The sequence below is a fragment of the Phyllobates terribilis genome, unplaced genomic scaffold (genome assembly GCF_046119375.1).
Source record: "Phyllobates terribilis strain yellow unplaced genomic scaffold, ASM4611937v1 Scaffold_2__4_contigs__length_985480577, whole genome shotgun sequence".
NCBI classification, from domain to species: domain Eukaryota; kingdom Metazoa; phylum Chordata; class Amphibia; order Anura; family Dendrobatidae; genus Phyllobates; species Phyllobates terribilis.
Window position 1 is genome coordinate 186,016,827 of NW_027362762.1, and position 13,729 is coordinate 186,030,555.

Sequence of the window (13,729 nt, forward strand, 5' to 3'; positions counted from 1 at the left end):
TTGCATAATAAATATAGGGTACTTAGTGAACTATTTTTGATCAAAAAAAGTATACAAGCCGTCCCACCAGCGGCAAGGTGACCCTAAATTGGGACGGTACCTATACTGCCTATATTAAAAACCTTACTGTATTTTTTAATATAGGCAGTATAGGTACCGTCCCAATTTAGGGTCACCTTGCCGCTGGTGGGACGGCTTGTATACTTTTTTTGATCAAAAATAGTTCACTAAGTACCCTATATTTATTATGCAACTTTGCTTTACATTTATATATAATGATGGTAGGGTATGAGATATATTTTTGTCTTTTGTCTTTTGTCTTTTGCAGGTTTTGCTTCTTTTTGCTAGTGTGAACATGCTCCTAATTCTTGCATGTCTACCATCTTAGACCTCAGTTCACATTGCTTGGTTTTTTATCTTGTTTGCATTCTGTGCAATTTAAGGGTGTGGCATTCCCTTTTGTTGAGCTGACTGGTATATATGTAGCTTACCACGGGCCTGGGTGGTCTGGAGTTGGGACCCGGTCCTATTTGTCTACCCTTTTATATGCATTGCTTCAACTTTGATATACAGTAAGGTTTTTAATATAGGCAGTATAGGTACCGTCCCAATTTAGGGTCACCTTGCCGCTGGTGGGACGGCTTGTATACTTTTTTTGATCAAAAATAGTTCACTAAGTACCCTATATTTATTATGCAACTTTGCTTTACATTTATATATAATGATGGTAGGGTATGAGATATATTTTTGTCTTTTGTCTTTTGCAGGAAATATAGTGGCGGCTGAGGACCGAGTATGGACACCTGGCCGCCGCCGGCATGAGGTTGTGAAAAGCTTACGCCTCCACTAGCTTAAAAGGCCATATTTCAAGTGCAAAGAGCTGCCCAGAAATCTGGCAGTTTAGTGTTGCGGCCTGTGGATGGGTGGGTGGCTGGCTGCATACTTGTGCTTGCATTCCAAGTAACAGAAAACTAAGCAGATGGTGGCCTCTATCATCATCATGGCCTCACCTCGGCACTATGAACTCTCCTGTAGGAGAAGCCAGGGCCCGCTGGAGGAGTCTCCGGTTCTCTGGTGGGCCGGTCCAACCATGCCGAAAAGCAGCCCTGGCTAAGAAAAGAGTGGGGGAAGGTTCCCGGACACTCTATGGCTGCTTTTTTAATGTGGATCAGCCATGCTTATGCATGTTATTTCTCAAAACGCATTACAGATCAGGCCATTGTCCAATTCTGTATTCAAGAAATTAAATGCGCAAAGAAAGATGTGTGTGTGTCAAAGCACCACAGACAAGTGCGAGTTGATGTTGGACGGGCTGCCATTGCTTCTGCAACAAGCTCAATTACAGGACTTCCTGGGAGAAATGACACACAGGGTAGATACGGTTTCCCTCTATGCCAGTCCTTTCACCAAGCTAAATACAACTGTCAGCAAAAAAAGTTGTGGACTGGCTCCGTACCATCCCTGGCCACATTCACCTGTCCACGTGTTTATGGTTAGGCGGTCCTTCCCAGTAAGTGCACTGGAGAGGGCACAGGTAATGTTGTGGGACCCGTGATTGTGGAAGGCGGAGGCGATACCGGGAAATATAGTGGCGGCTGGGGACCGAGTATGGACACCCGGCCACCGCTGGCATGAGGTTATGAAAAGCTTCAGCCTCCACGAGCCTAAAAGGCCACATTTCAAGTGCAAGTTGCTGTCAAAAATTTGGCAGTATAGTATTGCAGCCTGTAGGTGGGTGGGTGGCTGCCTGCATACTTGTGCTTGCATTCCAAGGAATGGGGTAGGGACAACTGAATGCTGCAGTGGGACAAGGACGTGGACGGTGATTGTTGCAAGTCTGCATCGGCAGGTGCATGGTGGGAGGCATATTCGCATGCACCAAGGATCACTTATGATGGGCACACTTTTAGGCAGTGACCTGGAAGTCAGAGATGCTTCCAGAGGTCTTCCCCATGCTGTTCCCATGTCTTTTCAGCACTGTATGCATGTGTCTGATGATGTGTCACACACCACATGGCCAGATAAAGTTGTAAAATGTTAAAATGACATTTCCTGGTGAATGCATTTGTCTTGGCTGAAAGCAATGCAAAAGTGCAAAAATGCATCAAAAACGCTACGTGTGAACATAGCCCAAGGTGTGGAGGAGTATTTATGTTTTTGGATATTTATTTTGCCTTATATACAAGTCATTACCCTGGAAAGGATGTTCCTTAACATATTTCCCAGGGAAATCCATTTTGGTTTCGTTTTGATATGTTTTATTGTGAGTCCATAAAAGTGGCGTAATACTCTGACAACGTTGTTGACAGCAGTGATCTGGGAGTCAGAGATGCTTCCAGGGGTCTTCCCCATGCTGTTCCCATGTAATTTGAGCACTGTTCCCATCGATTTGGGCAATTTTTAGGCCCTCTGCAGACCGCCGGGCGGAGCCGCCTGGAAAATGCTCGAGTTTTCCATAGACTTACATTGGGCTCGTTCCTCGGGTCGAGCACCCGAGTATTCCAATTTGCTCGACCCGAGCAAAGAGTACCCGAGCATTTTAGTGCTCGCTCATCACTAATTACTTCCCATAAATCATCTTTAGACAATAGCATTTCTACTTTGAACTTCCATAACTGATAATTCTCATTATTCAGCTTAGCTACTGTGAGTTTTAGCTCTGGGCTACTTGTCATCTTTAACTTGTCTTACTTGTTTGTAGAGAATTGTACTGAAGAATTCTTCTGCATTCACCAGGGTCTTGCTGAGAGTTACGGTGTTCTTGGTGTCTGGGGTCCTCGGTGCCTGGGCCCATAACCTGTTACACAGCTTCTAGATACCCACAGTTGCGGTAGAAACTTTACAGAGCAGATTACATGGGATAACAAGCTTTTACTTCTCAGAACATGAGGTAAAGAAAAAAATGCACAGTCACACGGTACTGCACCAGGAAGTAAGAACAAAACAGAAAATACAAGAGAGACTTTTTTTCATTTTTCAATACAGTAAACAAGGAAACTTTACACACCATCACCATCTACTGTCAGATCAGCGTAAAGTCCTCCTTCACGCAAACAAAGAAGAACACAACTGTTGCATATACCAACAATGCTAAGGGTATAGTGGGTGTATAAAGATGGCACTAGGGCTACGTTTCCCAGCATACACTGCATCCTTGGACTTCCAGTTTCCCCAGATGTGGTTTTATATGGCTGCTGGGGAATACAGTTTTGTAATTGACAGGGAGAAGTCAGAGACAGAAGTGTAATATTATTATTACACTTAGCATTGTGTGCGGGGTGGAAAGCGGAGCTACAAGTCACAGCATGCAGGCAGCTCTGTCATCATGCAAGTGGCAGTAGGAAGGGGTTAGTATAGAGAGAGAGGCTATAATGTGCTGTTATTTACAGACTAGGATCTGGCACTACAAGTCCCAGCAGCTCTGTCATCAGGCAAATGGAAGTAGGAAGGGATTATTATACAGAGGGTTAATAATGTGTTTTTATGTATAGGGGGGGCAGGCACTACAAGTACCATCATTCTTGCAACTATATCAAAAAGCCAGAGAATTATTACTTTTTTGTCATCATTAGTATTAACATAGTCTTAGTGAGGAATAAGGACTACAAGTCTCAGCATTTGGGGGCTTGCACAGGGTAGGAGGTCATGTTGGGGGCTTTCAAAAGGAAGGGGTTCATGTTGGGGGCTTTCAAAGGGAAAGGGGTTATGTTGGGGGCTTTCACAGGGAAGGGGGGCTTGCACAGTGTAGGAGGTAAGGTAATATTGGGGGGCTTGAAGAGGGAAGGGGTCATGTTGGGGGCTTTCACAGGGATTTCTCTGCCGTATCTGTGCGTCATGTATCATGGTATGTGTTAAAGGAGCCCACTCAGACTCTTTTGGCCGTGGCTCGCGAAAACCTGGAGTCGGCCCTGGGAAAAAGAAATGGTAAATTGGTGTGACTAGGGGCGTGGCCAAAATTTGCCAATTCGTCTCTCTTTCTCTTCTTCCAAAGTTGGGAGGTATGCCACTAATAGCATTGCGCAGGGCACACCTGATTTTGATTGCAACATGTGTGTGGAGGGCAGGGATGGCCTGCCTGGAAAAGTAGTGGCAGCTGGAAACCACATACTGTGGGATAGCCACCACCAGAAGATTTTTAAAATTGTCCATGTCCATCAGCTGGAAAGGCAGCATTTCAAAGGCCAGGGATTTTGAGATGCTGGAATTCAGAACCAGGGCTCACGGATGGGTAGGGGGCTACTTCCTTTTTCTCTACAGTGTTTGGGGGATGGACAGCTAAAAGCTTGGGACGTTGTGGAGACGTTCGATGACACCGCTGGTGCTGTCACATCCACTCTTTGCGGGGAGCCAGGTGGCCCTGTTGCTCGGGAGCAGGAGAAAGAGGGATAGACAGCAGCAGAAGTGGGAGCAGGTGGTGCCTCAGATCTCTCATGGTTTTTCAGTTGTGTTTTTCACGTGCACCTCGTCATGCAGGTGGTGCTCAGGTTATGCCTCGCTTTAGACTCTGACGGCACAGAGTGCAAACCACCCGTCTCTTTTCGTCAGCACATTGCCTGAAGAAATGCCATGCCAAATAGCTCCTTTCCGCTGCCTTTGGTGTGCTCAGTTCATCAGCGTGGTGGGCAGTAGCAGCTGGCGTACTGGCTAGGGGCTGTCTGCTGTGCTTTTCCACCCTTCTCTCTCTTTTGTTGTGAAGCTGGGGCAGCGTGACCACCACCTCTTCCTCCAAAGTGCCCAACTTCCCACGTCACTCGAATGGCCTTGAATACATTAGGGGTCTAGGACCTCATCATCTTCCACCTACTCCTCACCCCTGCCCTACTTGCTTGTCTGCACACTGCAGAAAGCTGCAGCAGTTGGTACCTGTGTTTCATCATCATCATGTAACACCTGCACAGGGAACTGTCAGGGCAGCTACCAGTATACTGGAACTTACAGACTCTAAGAAGAGCTTTGCAGCTGCTGTTAAACAGGGACCTACAGACATTCACCATTTTTCCCCTGAGCTGCAGTGGACTACAATTCCAAGGGACCCTTGTTTCAGTCAGATGACACAGCCTGGAAGGATAGAAGGAGAGAGAGTGGATTGGATGAGGAGGGACTTGGAGGAGGGAGCTGGCCAGGAAGTGAAAATGAAAGAGCGTGGCAGCTTGCGGTGAGAGACGGAGCGCTGCGGATCTGCATTCCTCTAAGCTGCAGAGTTTTGCTGACCCCTCTGATATACCCCCGCTGCTGGAGAGAGCGCGGCCTTGTCACCCTCTGAAGCAAGTGGCATCAAGGACTCGGAGAGTTCTACCGGCACTCCGACTGTATAAAGGCCTGAATCATGCCGCCCCCAGCTGGTGTCCAGAGAACCATCCAACAGTTTGAGACACACAGTGAGTGCCCTTCTGAGACTTGTGGTTCTACCAGCGCTATTTACAGTGAGTACACTACAGCCCAAACTATTGACATTAATATTCATCGAAGTGCACCAACTGTTCTAATTTGCACGCCAACATCCGTGGCAACTGGGCCCCAATGTTTGGACTGAGTTAAAACTAAAAAGGAAAACCTGCTACGTAATATTTGCAGGGTCGGAGTAGAAGTAGCTTGTGATGTGTACATGACTTTTATAGAGCACCGTTACTTGTATTGTATGTTATTCCTTTAAACCCACCTCAATTCTGCTGCATAGCATTAACCTGTTAAACGGTTTTACTCCTGTTCCCTATGAGTGTGTACTGAGCTGTGGCAGGGGCTTCCCGAATCAGCCCCTGGCAGAAGATAACAGTCCTTCTGCAGTCCCAGAGAGAGAGCTCCAATCAAGATTCGGGTGGAGGCACTGCGCCCTAGAGAGGTGAGACCCCCCATAACACCCAGTGTACTGTGGTAGCCCTAAAGGGGTGTTACAAGCAGAATGTGCTGCGGTGGTACACTGGATATTTGCAGAACTCTTCTCAGATACTCATCCTTAAACAGAACAAGTGGTTGAGCAAAAGTGCACTCAATCCCTTCCACTTGCGGGGCACGGCCCGGTGGATGGCCCATAGAACCACAACCAGCAGAGTCATCAAAAATCAGAAGTGACTGCTGTGTGGCTTTGGGCTCAGAGTGCTTGCCTGATTTGCAAGGGGGTGATGTGGAAGACGTATGCCCATGGTCTGCAGGTGCAAACTATGCGCTCTCAGCAGGGGACTGGATGGAAGACAAAACAAAGGAAATCGAGGCACTCTCAGCCATTCAATCTAAAACCCCCTCTACTTGTTCTAGCCTCACCTTTCATTCACCAGTACTCAGGCCTATGAAATTATGCAGAACGTCCTGTCGCCTGCATGCACAAGATGCACTTCCCTATCTGATTCTCTCCTCTTTCTTTGCACTCCAAAATGTCCACCGTATTACACAGTTTGTATACAGTAATCCCAACAGAGCCTGTTTTGCAGAGTACCCCCTAAACAGAGCCTGTTTTGCAGAGCACCCCCCCAACAGAGGCTGTTTTGCAGAGCACCCCCCCAACAGAGGCTGTTTTGCAGAGCACCCCCCCAACAGAGGCTGTTTTGCAGAGCACCCCCCCAACAGAGGCTGTTTTGCAGAGCACCCCCCAACAGAGGCTGTTTTGCAGAGCACCCCCCCAACAGAGGCTGTTTTGCAGAGCACCCCCCCAACAGAGGCTGTTTTGCAGAGCACCCCCCTAACAGAGGCGGTTTTGCAGAGCACCCCCCCCAACAGAGGCTGTTTTGCAGAGCACCCCCCCAACAGAGGCTGTTTTGCAGAGCACCCCCCCCAACCAACAGAGGCTGTTTTGCAGAGCACCCACCCCGCCTACAGAGGCTGTTTTGCAGAGCACCCACCCCGCCTACAGAGGCTGTTTTGCAGAGCACCCCCCCAGCCAACAGAGACTGTTTTGCAGAGCACCCCCCCAAAAACAGAGGCTGTTTTGCAGAGCACCCCCCCCCCCAACAGAGGCTGTTTTGCAGAGCACCCCCCCCAACAGAGGCTGTTTTGCAGAGCACCCCCCCCAACAGAGGCTGTTTTGCAGAGCACCCCCCCAACAGAGGCTGTTTTGCAGAGCACCCCCCACCACCAACAGAGGCTGTTTTTCAGAGCACCCCCCAGCCAACAGAGGCTGTTTTTCAGAGCACCCCCCCGCCAACAGAGGCTGTTTTTCAGAGCACCCCCCCGCCAACAGAGGCTGTTTTTCAGAGCACCCCCCCCAACGGAGACTGTATTGCAGAGCACCCCCCCCGCCAACAGAGGCTGTTTTGCAGAGCACCCCCCCAACAGAGGCTGTTTTGCAGAGCAACCCCCCCAACAGAGGCTATTTTGCAGAGCACCCCCCCAAAAGAGGCTGTTTAAGAGAGCACCCCCCCAACAGAGGCTGTTTAAGAGAGCACCCCCCCAACAGAGGCTGTTTAAGAGAACACCCCCCAACAGAGGCTGTTTTGCAGAGCACCCCCCCGCCAACATAGGCTGTTTTGCAGAGCACCCCCCTGCCAATATAGGCTGTTTTGCAGAGCAACCCCCCCAATGGAGACTGCATTGCAGAGCAACCCCCCGCCAACAGAGGCTGTTTTGCAGAGCACCCCCTCAACAGAGACTGTTTTGCAGAGCAACCCCCCCTAACAGAGGCTGTTTTGCAGAGCAACCCCCCCAACAGAGGCTGTTTTGCAGAGCAACCCCCCCAACAGAGGCTGTTTTGCAGAGCACCCCCCCCAACAGAGGCTGTTTTGCAGAGCACCCCCCCCAACAAAGGCTGTTTTACAGAGCACCACCCCAACAGAGGCTGTTTTGCAGAGCAACCCCCCAACAGAGGCTGTTTTGCAGAGCAACCCCCCCAACGGAGACTGTATTGCAGACCACCCCCCCAACAGAGGCTGTTTTGCAGAGCACCACCCCCAACGGAGACTGTATTGCAGAGCACCCCCCCCAACAGAGGCTGTTTTGCAGAGCATCCCCCCCAACAGAGGCTGTTTTGCAGAGCATCCCCCCCCAACAGAGGCTGTTTTGCAGAGCATCCCCCCCAACAGAGGCTGTTTTGCAGAGCATCCCCCCCAACAGAGGCTGTTTTGCAGAGCATCCCCCCCAACAGAGGCTGTTTTGCAGAGCATCCCCCCCAACAGAGGCTGTTTTGCAGAGCATCCCCCCCAACAGAGGCTGTTTTGCAGAGCACCCCCCCAACAGAGGCTGTTTTGCAGAGCACCCCCCCAACAGAGGCTGTTTTGCAGAGCACCACCCCCAACAGAGGCTGTTTTGCAGAGCAACTCCCCAACAGAGGCTGTTTTGTAGAGCAACCCCCCCCCCAACGGAGACTGTGTTGCAGAGCATCCCCCCAATAGAGGCTGTTTTGCAGAGCAGCCCCCCCAATAGAGGCGGTTTTGTAGAGCACCCCCCCAACAGAGGCTGGTTTGCAGAGCATCCCCCCGCCAATAGAGACTGTTTGCAGAGCACCCCCCCGCCAACAGAGGCTGTTTTGCAGAGCAACCCCCCCCCAACGGAGACAGTATTGCAGAGCACCCCCCCGCCAACAGAGGCTGTTTTGCAGAGCACCCCCCCGCCAACAGAGGCTGTTTTACAGAGCACCCCCCCAACAGAGGCTGTTTTACAGAGCACCCCCCCAACAGAGGCTGTTTTGCAGAGCAACCCCCCCCAACGGAGACTGTATTGCAGAGCACCCCCCCCCAACAGAGGCTGTTTTGCAGAGCACCCCCCCGCCAACAGAGGCTGTTTTGCAGAACACCCCCCCAACCAACAGAGGCTGTTTTGCAGAGCAACCCCCCCCAAGAGAAGCTGTTTTACACAGCACCCCCCCCCCCAACAGAGGCTGTTTTGCAGAGCACCCCCCCAACAGAGGCTGTTTTGCAGAGCACCCCCCCAACAGAGGCTGTTTTGCAGAGCACCCTCCCCCCAACAGAGGCAGTTTTGCAGAGCAACCCCCCCCAACAGAGGCAGTTTTGCAGAGCAACCCCCCCCCCCAACAGAGGCTGTTTTGCAGAGCACTCCCTCAACGGAGGCTGTTTTGCAGAGCACCCCCCTCAATAGAGGCTGTTTTGCAGAGCACTCCCTCAACGGAGGCTGTTTTGCAGAGCACCCCCCTCAATAGAGGCTGTTTTGCAGAGCACCCCCCTCAACAGAGGCTGTTTTACAGAGTACAGCCACAGAACCGAACACAGTCCCTCACTCGAGCCATGTCCTGTCCCTACACTAGTCAGAGCAGAATGGCGGCGCCTCCCATGATCCGGCGGTTATACAGGCTGGGTCACGTGATGCGCTGGCCTATCACAACCATGCCAATACTCAGCATGGTTGTGATGGCTGTGGAAGTGCCCACAGCCAAAAAGTTTGTTGATTGGCTGCGCTGCAGAGCACCCCCTCAACAGAGGCTGTTTTGCAGAGCAACCCCCCCAACGGAGACTGTATTGCAGAGCACCCCCCCCCAACAGAGGCTGCTTTGCAGAGCACCCCCCCAACAGAGGCTGTTTTGCAGAGCACCCCCCCCAACAAAGGCTGTTTTACAGAGCACCACCCCAACAGAGGCTGTTTGCAGAGCAACCTCCCAACAGAGGCTGTTTTGCAGAGCAACCCCCCCAACGGAGACTGTATTGCAGAGCACCCCCCCCCAACAGAGGCTGCTTTGCAGAGCACCCCCCCAACAGAGGCTGTTTTGCAGAGCACCCCCCCAACAAAGGCTGTTTTACAGAGCACCACCCCAACAGAGGCTGTTTGCAGAGCAACCTCCCAACAGAGGCTGTTTTGCAGAGCAACCCCCCCCCAACGGAGACTGTATTGCAGAGCACCCCCCCAACAGAGGCTGTTTTGCAGAGCACCACCCCCAACGGAGACTGTATTGCAGAGCACCCCCCCCAACAGAGGCTGTTTTACAGAGCATCCCCCCCAACAGAGGCTGTTTTGCAGAGCACCCCCCCAACAGAGGCTGTTTTGCAGAGCACCACCCCCAACAGAGGCTGTTTTGCAGAGCAACCCCCCCAACAGAGGCTGTTTTGCAGAGCAACCCCCCCAACAGAGGCTGTTTTGTAGAGCAACCCCCCCAACAGAGGCTGTTTTGCAGAGCAGCCCCCCCAATAGAGGCTGTTTTGCAGAGCACCCCCCAACAGAGGCGGTTTTGCAGAGCATCCCCCCGCCAATAGAGGCTGTTTTGCAGAGCACCCCCCCCCCCCCCCGCCAACAGAGGCTGTTTTGCAGAGCACCCCCCCGCCAACGGAGACTGTATTGCAGAGGACCCCCCCGCCAACAGAGGCTGTTTTGCTGAGCACCCCCCCAACAGAGGCTGTTTTACAGAGCACCCCCCCCAACAGAGGCTGTTTTGCAGAGCAACCCCCCAACAGAGGCTGTTTTGCAGAGCAACCCCCCCAACGGAGACTGTATTGCAGAGCACCCCCCCAACAGAGGCTGTTTTACAGAGTACAGCCACAGAACCTAACACAGTCCCTCACTCGAGCCATGTCCTGTCCCTACACTAGTCAGAGCAGAATGGCTGCGCCACCCTTGATCCGGCGGTTATACAGGCTGGGTCACATGATGCGCTGGCCTATCACAACCATGCCAATACTCAGCATGGTTGTGATGGCTGTGGAAGTGCCCACAGCCAAAAAGTTTGTTGATTGGCTGCGCTGCAGCCTTTCAACAAGCTTTATTCAGCATCCGAACTACAAAAACTAAAACGGACTTCCATGAGAAGTCTGTGTTCGGAGTTCAGCACTGGTAGGAACCCCAAACTTAACAGTTTGTGTTCACCCATCTCTAGTTACAATCTATTTTTCATCATCTGGATGACCGAATGCGTGAGCTTTGTTTATATGGGGAAGGTACAGTGATGCTCTTCATGATTTCTATTGAGTTTAATTTGACATTAACATTACATTTATCAAAAGGAGTTATCCTTTTACAAAGTCTATTTGAACTATTTGAAACCTTTGAGCACATATATGGTGTTTTTGATTGCAATATGTATTACTTCTGTTTTTAATTTTCACTAGAATTTACCCTAGAAATGTAATTAAATCCAAATTTACAAAAAAAAAATAGAATAGCATAGAATGTTTAGCGTTGGGGTGAATTAGTAGGTCAAATGTATGCTGTTCCTATAAAATGTATTCACACCCCCTGATCTTGTCCAGTGTGAACACTGAATCAGAGTGGATTTGATAACTTATCTGTTAATGTTTAACAAAAAAAGATTGCAATCTCAAAGAGAAAAAAAAAGTGTAGACAGGAGAACAAAGAAGGCGTTTGTTGTTGTAGGTGCCATGTTTAATAAGCACAGTAGTTCCTTTTCAGTGAGGTCTATCTAAGGCTATGTTCCCATGTGTAAAAACACTATTTTTTCAGTGTTTTCTGCAATTGTCGGCATAAAGATACACAACATCAATCAGTTATAAATATAGTGGTTTTGCTTAGTTTTTTCATGCAGGTGGGTGCAGATTTGAAGCTTTTTTTGTGCAGGAACAGCAGGATTCTGCACTCAAAGAGTACCATAACTAAATCTTTGCTAAGTTTTTTTATTATATGTTTTTGTCCTTTTATTACAAGCAGACAATTGTGGAGGTTCAAGTCCTCACCGATCACTCAAAAATCTTTAGAAAAGTGCACAAATTAGAAGACAGGAGCATTAAGCTCCACCCTGAGCACACACACAGAGCACGGTACTTTTACAATAGACTTAATATTGTATCTATAATCCTCTCCTATCTCATTGTAGACCGTGTATCGGGGTTGGCTTCTCCTACAGCAAAACTGTGAACAAGGAAAACGGCCACACACCAAGCTTGCGAGCTTGGATAAATGCAAAAGAGCTAGACAGGCACATCCAATAAAAAAAAAATCTTCAAGCTTTATTCCAAATACATATGTTTAAAAATCCATACAAGGATGATGTGGTACAGGAACTGCTCTGACACGGTTCTGGCGCCTCCTGCACCCTTAGTCATACTGTAGAGCTTTTTTTATGCTCTATGACTAAGGGTGCAGTAGGCACCAGAAACTGCATTTTTTTCCCTTCCAAAAGCCATTTTTTTTTTTAATTTTCTGTCCACATAGCTGCATGATGACTTGTTCTTTGCAGAACAAGTTGTAGTTTTTAATGACGCCATTCATTTTGCCATTAAATGTATTGAAAAATGGGAAAAGAAAATTCCAAGTGTGGTGAAATTAGAAAAAAAATTAAATTTTGCCATAAATTTATGGATTTTCTTTTAATAGTGTATATAATCTGTGGTAAAAATTACTCAGAATCATAATTCTCCAGGTCAGTCAAATTAAGGTGATACCAAACGTATATAGATTTTTTATGTCAGTGGAGAAAAAACTCAAATATGTAAAAAAAAAAAATCTACATTTTTTTTGGTTTGTGCTATCATATTCTGACACCTGTAAAAACCTGAGGATGGCTGTAATGCATAGTGTTTTTAATAAAAAAGTTTTTTTTTTTTTTTTTTACAAAACACTTGTATAATCTGCACTTATTGAGTCCACTTGCTTTTTTCATCTCAACAGGAGCGACCTTTATCCTGGTTTGTGTCACTTAAATCGGCTCTGTAGGAACTCCACGTAGAGGAGATTTTCACAGTATTCCCGGATGGCTGCACCTGCGGTTATCCACTATAGTGCAATTGTCTATAGCACAGCTTTGCCAGGTGAGAATATCTTTCACTATTGGTTTTATATTTTAAACTTGCTACACTCAGAGCACTCCTTTTTCTCTTTTTTCCACCAAGGAAAATCTACTATTGGTTTAAATTTTTTATTTGTGTAAGTGGAGAAAAATAATCTGAAATTTGTAAAAAAAAAAAAAAACGAAAAAAAACCAACATACCATTTTTTTTGTTTGTGCCATCATATTCTGAGACCCGTAACATTTTTGTGTTTTCATCTATTGAGTTGGAGGAGGGTTTGTTTTTTTCATGAACTGACAATTTTATTGATACAATTTTGGGCTATATTTGATGTTTTGATCTGTTTTTATTGCATTTTTTAAAAGTAGTATGCTATAGTGTTGCAGTATATAGTGTAAACCAGCGAAGAAATATAACTAGTATCTGCCGCGTGTGTAGAAAGGTCAGCCCTTGAGCCTCCCCACCCATACGTAATCATTCCCAATCATGTATACAACTCCTGGCAAAAATTATGGAATCACCGGGCTCGGAGGATGTTCATTCAGTTGTTTAATGTTGTTGAAAAAAAGCAGATCACAGACATGGCACAAAACTAAAGTCATTTCAAATGGCAACTTTAGGGCTTTAAGAAACACTAAAAGAAATCATGATAAAAAATGTGGTACTCAGTAAGGGTATTTTTTTTTTCAGACCAAGCAGAGGGAAAAAATTATGGAATCACTCAATTCTGAGGAAAAAATTATGGAATCATGAAAAACAAACACACAAAATAACTCTCCAATACATCACTAGTATTTTGTTGTACCACTTCTGGCTTTAATAACAGCTTGCAGTCTCTGAGGTATGGACTTAATGAGCGACAAACAGTACTCTTCATCAATCTGGCTCCAACTTTCTCTGATTGCTGTTGCCAGATCAGCTTTGCAGGTTGTCTTGTCATGGACCATTTTCTTCAACTTCCACCAAAGATTTTCAATTGGATTGAGGTCCAGACTATTTGCAGGCCATGACATTGACCTTATGTGTCTAATTTCAAGGAATGTTTTCACAGTTTTTGCTCTATGGCAGGATGCATTATCATCTTGAAAAATGATGTCGTCATCCCCAAACATCTTTTC

The 13,729-nt window shown here is 47.8% G+C and overlaps 1 long non-coding RNA gene across 1 annotated transcript in view; it reads left to right on the forward strand.

Annotated features, from left to right (window-relative positions):
• LOC141201371 (uncharacterized) overlaps window positions 1–13,729 on the forward strand; it is a 151,985-nt gene that overhangs the window by 114,503 nt on the left and 23,753 nt on the right. Inside the window, exons 2-3 of the long non-coding RNA XR_012272931.1 lie at window positions 12,493–12,632; window positions 13,302–13,452. This is a non-coding gene — a long non-coding RNA (uncharacterized lncRNA). The remainder of the gene's footprint in view (window positions 1–12,492; window positions 12,633–13,301; window positions 13,453–13,729) is intronic.